Here is a 6,344-nt window from a genome sequence, read left to right on the forward strand (position 1 = left end):
AATAAGATTTCAGTTAACTCAAATGTACTCTAAATCAAGTATACATTAATGTATAGATTGTAGTAGCCCCGTGTAGCTCAGTTGGAAGAGCATGGCGCTTGCAATGCCAGGGTTGTGGGTTTGGTTCCCACGGGGGGCCAGTATGAAAAAAAGTATGAAAATGTATGCACTCACTAACTGTAAGTCGCTCTGGATAAGAGTGTCTGCTAAATATGTAAAATGTATTATACAAGAGACAATATTCACAAATTCTACAGCACAAGGGCAGAGTCATGTCTGAAGTGTAAAACTGCTAATGACAAAATAATTCATGCCTTTTAGGAATGTCAAAATGTTATGGGCAGAGTTGGCTGTCAGAAGTATTACACTGTAAATGTAATTTGTCTGTCTACATATTTCAAGACATGGAAAATGAGGGTGCAATGAGATACCCGATGGGTTGGACAATTCTTTACTCATCAATCACCTTAAAACAACTGTATACTTAAAAACTGGAAATCAACCAATTGTCCATCGTTCACGCAATGGAAAGGTCAAATGCTTTACCATTAAAAATTGAAAGTGTGTGGGCGACGGGGAGAAACAGAATCGTGAAGTTTGAGGCCCTCTGGCAGAAAGTGATCCGGGAGCTGGAGATAGCGGTGAGGGCTAGTGGGTCTGAGCAGGTGTGATGTAGTTGATGTTTGCATGATGTCGTTGTTTGAATGTGTATGTTTTGTATTTTTGATAAGAGATAACATGCATAGGCCATCTGCAGGTCTGTGGAGATCTTCACAATTGCACCAGCATTGATCACTTGCACCATGTATTTTTAATGTAATCTCAACTGCAATCCAGGCCAATTGGTTCTGATATTAGATGAAGCACAGTAATATCACATTAATATGTTGTATAAATAAACAAAATATCTGACATTGTATTCCCATTTGAACTTCGCTGTGCTTTTTTAATGGTTGAAAGCGCAGTGATATCCATTTGCGTGACAACCAAACCAAAAATCGGACATTGTTTTTCCATTGGAATTCGGTTGTGCTTTTAGATGGTTGAAAGCATAGTGATTACACATTGGAAATTCAACTAACTTTTGCCTTTTTTTTTCAGAGGGTGAATATAGGTTGTAATCTCATTGATCAACGTCTCAACCAAATATTACCCAATTCTGCACGTTGAAATGACGTAGTGCGCCCAGTCGGTAGCCATCTAAGGCAAGTTGTTTGGTGACAGTTGCTGACCATGTGACGTTGAAACAATAGGAACGCATTTCAGGGTACAGTACATCAGGATGTGAATTTTCTTGTCTTGTTTTATGTGTTTAGTAAAAAGTTTAAACATTTTAAAGGTATTTTCTGACTATTGATCAGATAGAGAGAGAGAGGATGACAGTGATAAAAGACACAGAGAGGTTGTGTCAAAGGGCAGTAGGACGGATTCAAACCTATGCTGACAACATTTGATAAGATACCGCAATTCCTTCAGGCGCCACTTGTATGAATGTGTTTGTGATATTGTTGTGATAATATCAAAGTGCGATATGATTTAATATACATTATTTAATGACTGTTCTTTATGTTAATTTTTGAAAAAAACTATGACTTTACTGTCTGAACAATACAGAAAATGTTTGCTGATTGACAGTGAACGCTGATGTCTGGCATTGTCTTAGAATTGAATATTTACCTTGAAACCTCTTTTATATGCATGTGACATGCTACCACCCAACCATGGTTGTCATGCAAATTCTGTCTCTCAAGTCTGTGTACTTATATGATGTTTTCTACAGTGGGTGAATTGTCTTCCATCCTGAAAAGATGACAGGCAAACTACACCTCCTCCTGGTCTTGCTGGGCCTCTGTAGTATGTACTCAATAATCTAGCAATTTATTGGAACAAAGTATTTTACGTATAGAGATAATGATAATATCCATTGAGTTAACATATTAGTGATCTATTGTCTTCATTCTCTTTTCTCTATTAGGGGTGTATGGTCAGAGTCTGGAGGCCATTCCCTCCAGTCCAGTCCTGAAAAAGCCTGCAGAACCTCTCAGCCTCTCCTGTAAGGGATCTGGATTTACATTTAGTAGCTACCACATGGCCTGGATACGTCAACCTGCAGGAAGAGCACTTGAATGGATAGGCATTATATGGGATGATGCTAGTGGAACTGCATATGCAAAAAGTGTTGAAGGACGGATTGAAGTCACCAGAGACAATTCTAACAGCATGGTGTATCTGAAGCTGTCTGGTCTGAGAGCAGAGGACTCTGCTGTGTATTACTGTGCAAGAGACACAGTGGTGTGAGTGAGAGGAGGATCTGTACAAAAACCCCTCAGAGACTCTAACTGCCAGCAGAGTCAACAGAGGGCAGTAGGGTATCAGTACAACAGCCTACAAACTGCACATATTCCCCTGAGAACCAAGCAACCAGTAAACCATCAACTGAACTACTATTAACATGAGCATTGTCCTATAGGCAAGAGTAGAAAGTTAGAAGTTAGAAAAAATGATTAAAGTGTCAACCCACAATAGATACTGATATATTATTTGACCAATGCCTGCTGACAGTTCCATCTGAAAATGATCACTGCACCTCCATAAGAATATCATGTTCATGTTGCTGTCCGAATCATCTCTTGTATTTATCTCAACTTGCACATTATTTCCCCTTGCTTCCAGCCTAGCATTAAGTTTGGTATAGTTAATATAAGCCTAACTTTTTGCCTATCAGACCTCGGAAGATTTGTTTTACATTTGAAATGCAAACTCCCCTGTAGAGAGAATGGTCGCGTTCCCCTGCTCAGACGTTGCATGCATCAACCAATGGTTGCGTGCCACATCATTGACTGTGTCATCGACTGACAGATTGCCATAGAGATCCTATTACATTTCTAATTCCTAGTTCTATGCAGATTGGTATAACATGCAATGTGGTTAGCTGATAATAAAATACCTATCCAGGTGTTGTAAGATTTGGTAGGCATCAGCAACGCCTGGGCTATCGCCTCGGGCCAAACAACACCATTTACCTGTGACTGTATTCAGCACATAGCATGGCCTCTAGTCCCTTATTGCTCATTGCATCATCTATACACATGTATGCAGAAACAAAACAAAGTACAGGCTATGTGAGGTGTTGAATCTCATTAACTTGTGTTCATTCATGAGAAAAAATATAAATGTAAAACAGATTATTTTTGTAATGATTGATTTTGCTTAACTGCCCTATTGGAAACATGTCCTGTGAATACTAGTGTACTGTTTTTGTCACCCATGCCTTTTTTATGTATATAATTTTCAATACTTGTTAATTATTTCCTTGAAAAATTGATGTTTATACAGCATATGCCATTTAAATGAACCCACAATTAAATTAAATCATGAAGGTTATCAATATTTAGAAACTCATTATGTTCCCCACAGTTCCTCAAGTCCTTGAGTCAGTTATGTGTGTGGTGAGTAGGCCCTGGAGGTTTGTGACCTGACCAGGATAAACTCGTTTTTTTCCTGGTCATGTCATGTGATAAAGGACATCTCCTGGCACTACTGATGAGCCAGAAATTGACCTCTGACCTCAGAGTCACCAGTCCCTCCCCCATGACATCATGATGTAAATCCAGATCCCTCAGAGTTCATATATACTTATGTTCTGCTGCTGACTTGTTGTCTTGTTGTCTTGTGTGGAGCAGCTGAGTTCATATCCCCACCCTCAGTATGACGGGCAAACTCTACCTTCTGCTGCTCTCTCTCTGTCTGCCCTGTGAGTTCTGCAGTCACCTACTCCTTTATCAACTACTTTCACTATGAGGAATGACTGAACATTGACATTATTTTGTTATAACCTCAATTTCTTTAATATCTCTTTCTCTCCATCAGGTTTAAATGGCCAGAGTCTGGAGTCCATTCCCTCTGGTCCAGTCCTAAAAAAGCATGGAGAAATTGTCAGTATCTCTTGTAAAGGATCTGGGTATACCTTCAGTGGCCATGGCATGCGCTGGATAAGACAACCAGCAGGAAAAGCTCTAAAATGGATTGGCGCTATATGGAGTGGTGCTAGTAGAACTGCATATGCAAAAAGTGTTGAAGGACGGATAGAAGTCACCAGAGACAATTCTAACAGCATGGTGTATCTGAAGCTGTCTGGTCTGAGAGCAGAGGACTTTGCTGTGTATTACTGTGCAGGAGACACAGTGGTGTGAGTGAGTGGAGGATCTGTACAAAACCCCTCAGAGAAGTAGAGCCAACAGAGGGTAGTAGAGGATCAGTGTGTTCCATCCCCCCTCCACACACAAACTGCACACCTTCCCCTGAGACCCACAGCTACCAGTACACTACACCATCAACTGAACAACATCAACACAAGGAGTACATTTTCCTGGAGAGTTGTTGTAAAGAGAGGGACATTATCATAAATGGAATCGGTCATCAGACCCAAAAAACGTTTTCATGGTACTTCAAGCTAGGTGAAACGTGCCAGTGAGGAACTATTAACCTGGTGATTGGTGGGCACAAGGGGTTCCTCCCCCATGACATCATGTAAATCTAGATATATACTTATGTTCTGCTGCTGCCTTGTTGTCTTGTTGTCTTGTGTGGAGCAGCTGAGTTCATATCTCCACCCTCAGTATGATGGGAAAACTCTACCTTCTGCTGCTCTCTCTCTGTCTGCCCTGTGAGTTCTGCTTGGTTTTACTCCTTTCTTAACTGTTCTTATGCTGAGCAAAGACTGAAGACAATTTTCCATTGTAACCTCTATCTCCTTCATGCTTTTCCTCCATATTCCACCCTCTCTCCTTTCTCCTCTCCCTCTGTTTCCTCTCTTTCTCTCCTTCAGGTTTAAATGATCAGACTATGGTGTCCATTCCCTCCAGTCCACTCCAGAAAAAGCCTGGAGAAATTCTCAAACCCCTCCGGCAGAGGAACTGGGTATACCTTTACAACATATGATATGAACTGGATTTGCCAACCTACAGGGAAGCCACTGGAATGGATGGGCTGGATCAACACCATACTGGAGCAGCAGGCTATGCCAAAACCCTGGAGGGGTGGATTGAACTGACCAAACAGAGCTCAGTGAGCATGACACATCTGAAACTGTCTGGTATGAAGGCAGAGGACTCTGATGTGTATTACTGTGTACGCTGGGTCCAGTGATGTGAGTGGTGGTGGAGCTGTTCAAAAACCCTTCAGACATAGATAGAGACAGTCTGTGGAACATGTACAGAAACACACACTTCATTATCCTTCTCTGTAAACAGCGGGATAGACAACCTTATACTTTAATATGAGAACTCCCCACCTCAGAAACACTGTCTATGCTTCATGAATAAGGCCTCTGAGTTTTTCAGAGTTTTACCTTACTTTCTTTTGAGAAAGAGCAGAAAATACAGTAAATATGTAGGGTAGGTAACAACACATCTGCCACACTGATCCTCAACATGGGGGCCCCTCAGGGGTGCGTGCTCACTCCCCTCCTGTACTCTCTGTTCACCCATGACTGCATGGCCAGGCACGACTCCAACACCATCATTAAGTTTGCCGACGACACAACAGTGGTAGGCCTGATCACCGACAACGATGAGACAGCCTATAGGGAGGAGGTCAGAGATCTGGCGTGTGGTGCCAGGGACAACAACCTCTCCCTCAACGTGACCAAGACAAAGGAGATGATTGTGGACTACAGGAAAAAAAAGAGGACTGAGCACGCCCCCATTCTCATCGACGGGGCTGTAGTGGAACAGGTTGAGAGCTTCAAGTTCCTTGGTGTCCACATCACCAACGAACTATCATGGTCCAAACACACCAAGACAGTCGTGAAGAGGTTACGACAAAGCCTATTCCCCCTCAGGAGACAAAAAATATTTGGCATGGGTCCTCAGATCCTCAAAAAATTCTACAGCTGCACCATCGAGAGCATCCTGACTGGTTGTATCACCGCCTGGTATGGCAACTGCTTGGCCTCCGACCGCAAGGCACTACAGAGGGTAGTGCGTACGGCCCAGTACATCACTGGGGCAAAGCTTCCTGCCATCCAGGACCTCTATACCAGGCGGTGTCAGAGGAAGGCCCTCAAAATTGTCAAAGACTCCAGCCACCCTAGTCATAGACGGTTCTCTCTGCTACCGCACGGCAAGCGTGTACCGGAGTGCCAAGTCTAGGTCCAAAAGACTTCTCAACAGCTTCTACCCCCAAGCCATAAGACTCCTGAACAGCTAATCATGGCTACCCGGACTATTTGCACTGCCCCCCCACCCCATCCTTTTTACGCTGCTGCTACTCTGTTAAGTATTTATGCATAGTCACTTTAACTCTACCCACATGTACATATTACCTCAACTACCTCAACTAGT

The sequence above is a fragment of the Coregonus clupeaformis genome, chromosome 35, assembly GCF_020615455.1.
Source record: "Coregonus clupeaformis isolate EN_2021a chromosome 35, ASM2061545v1, whole genome shotgun sequence".
Classification (NCBI taxonomy): domain Eukaryota; kingdom Metazoa; phylum Chordata; class Actinopteri; order Salmoniformes; family Salmonidae; genus Coregonus; species Coregonus clupeaformis.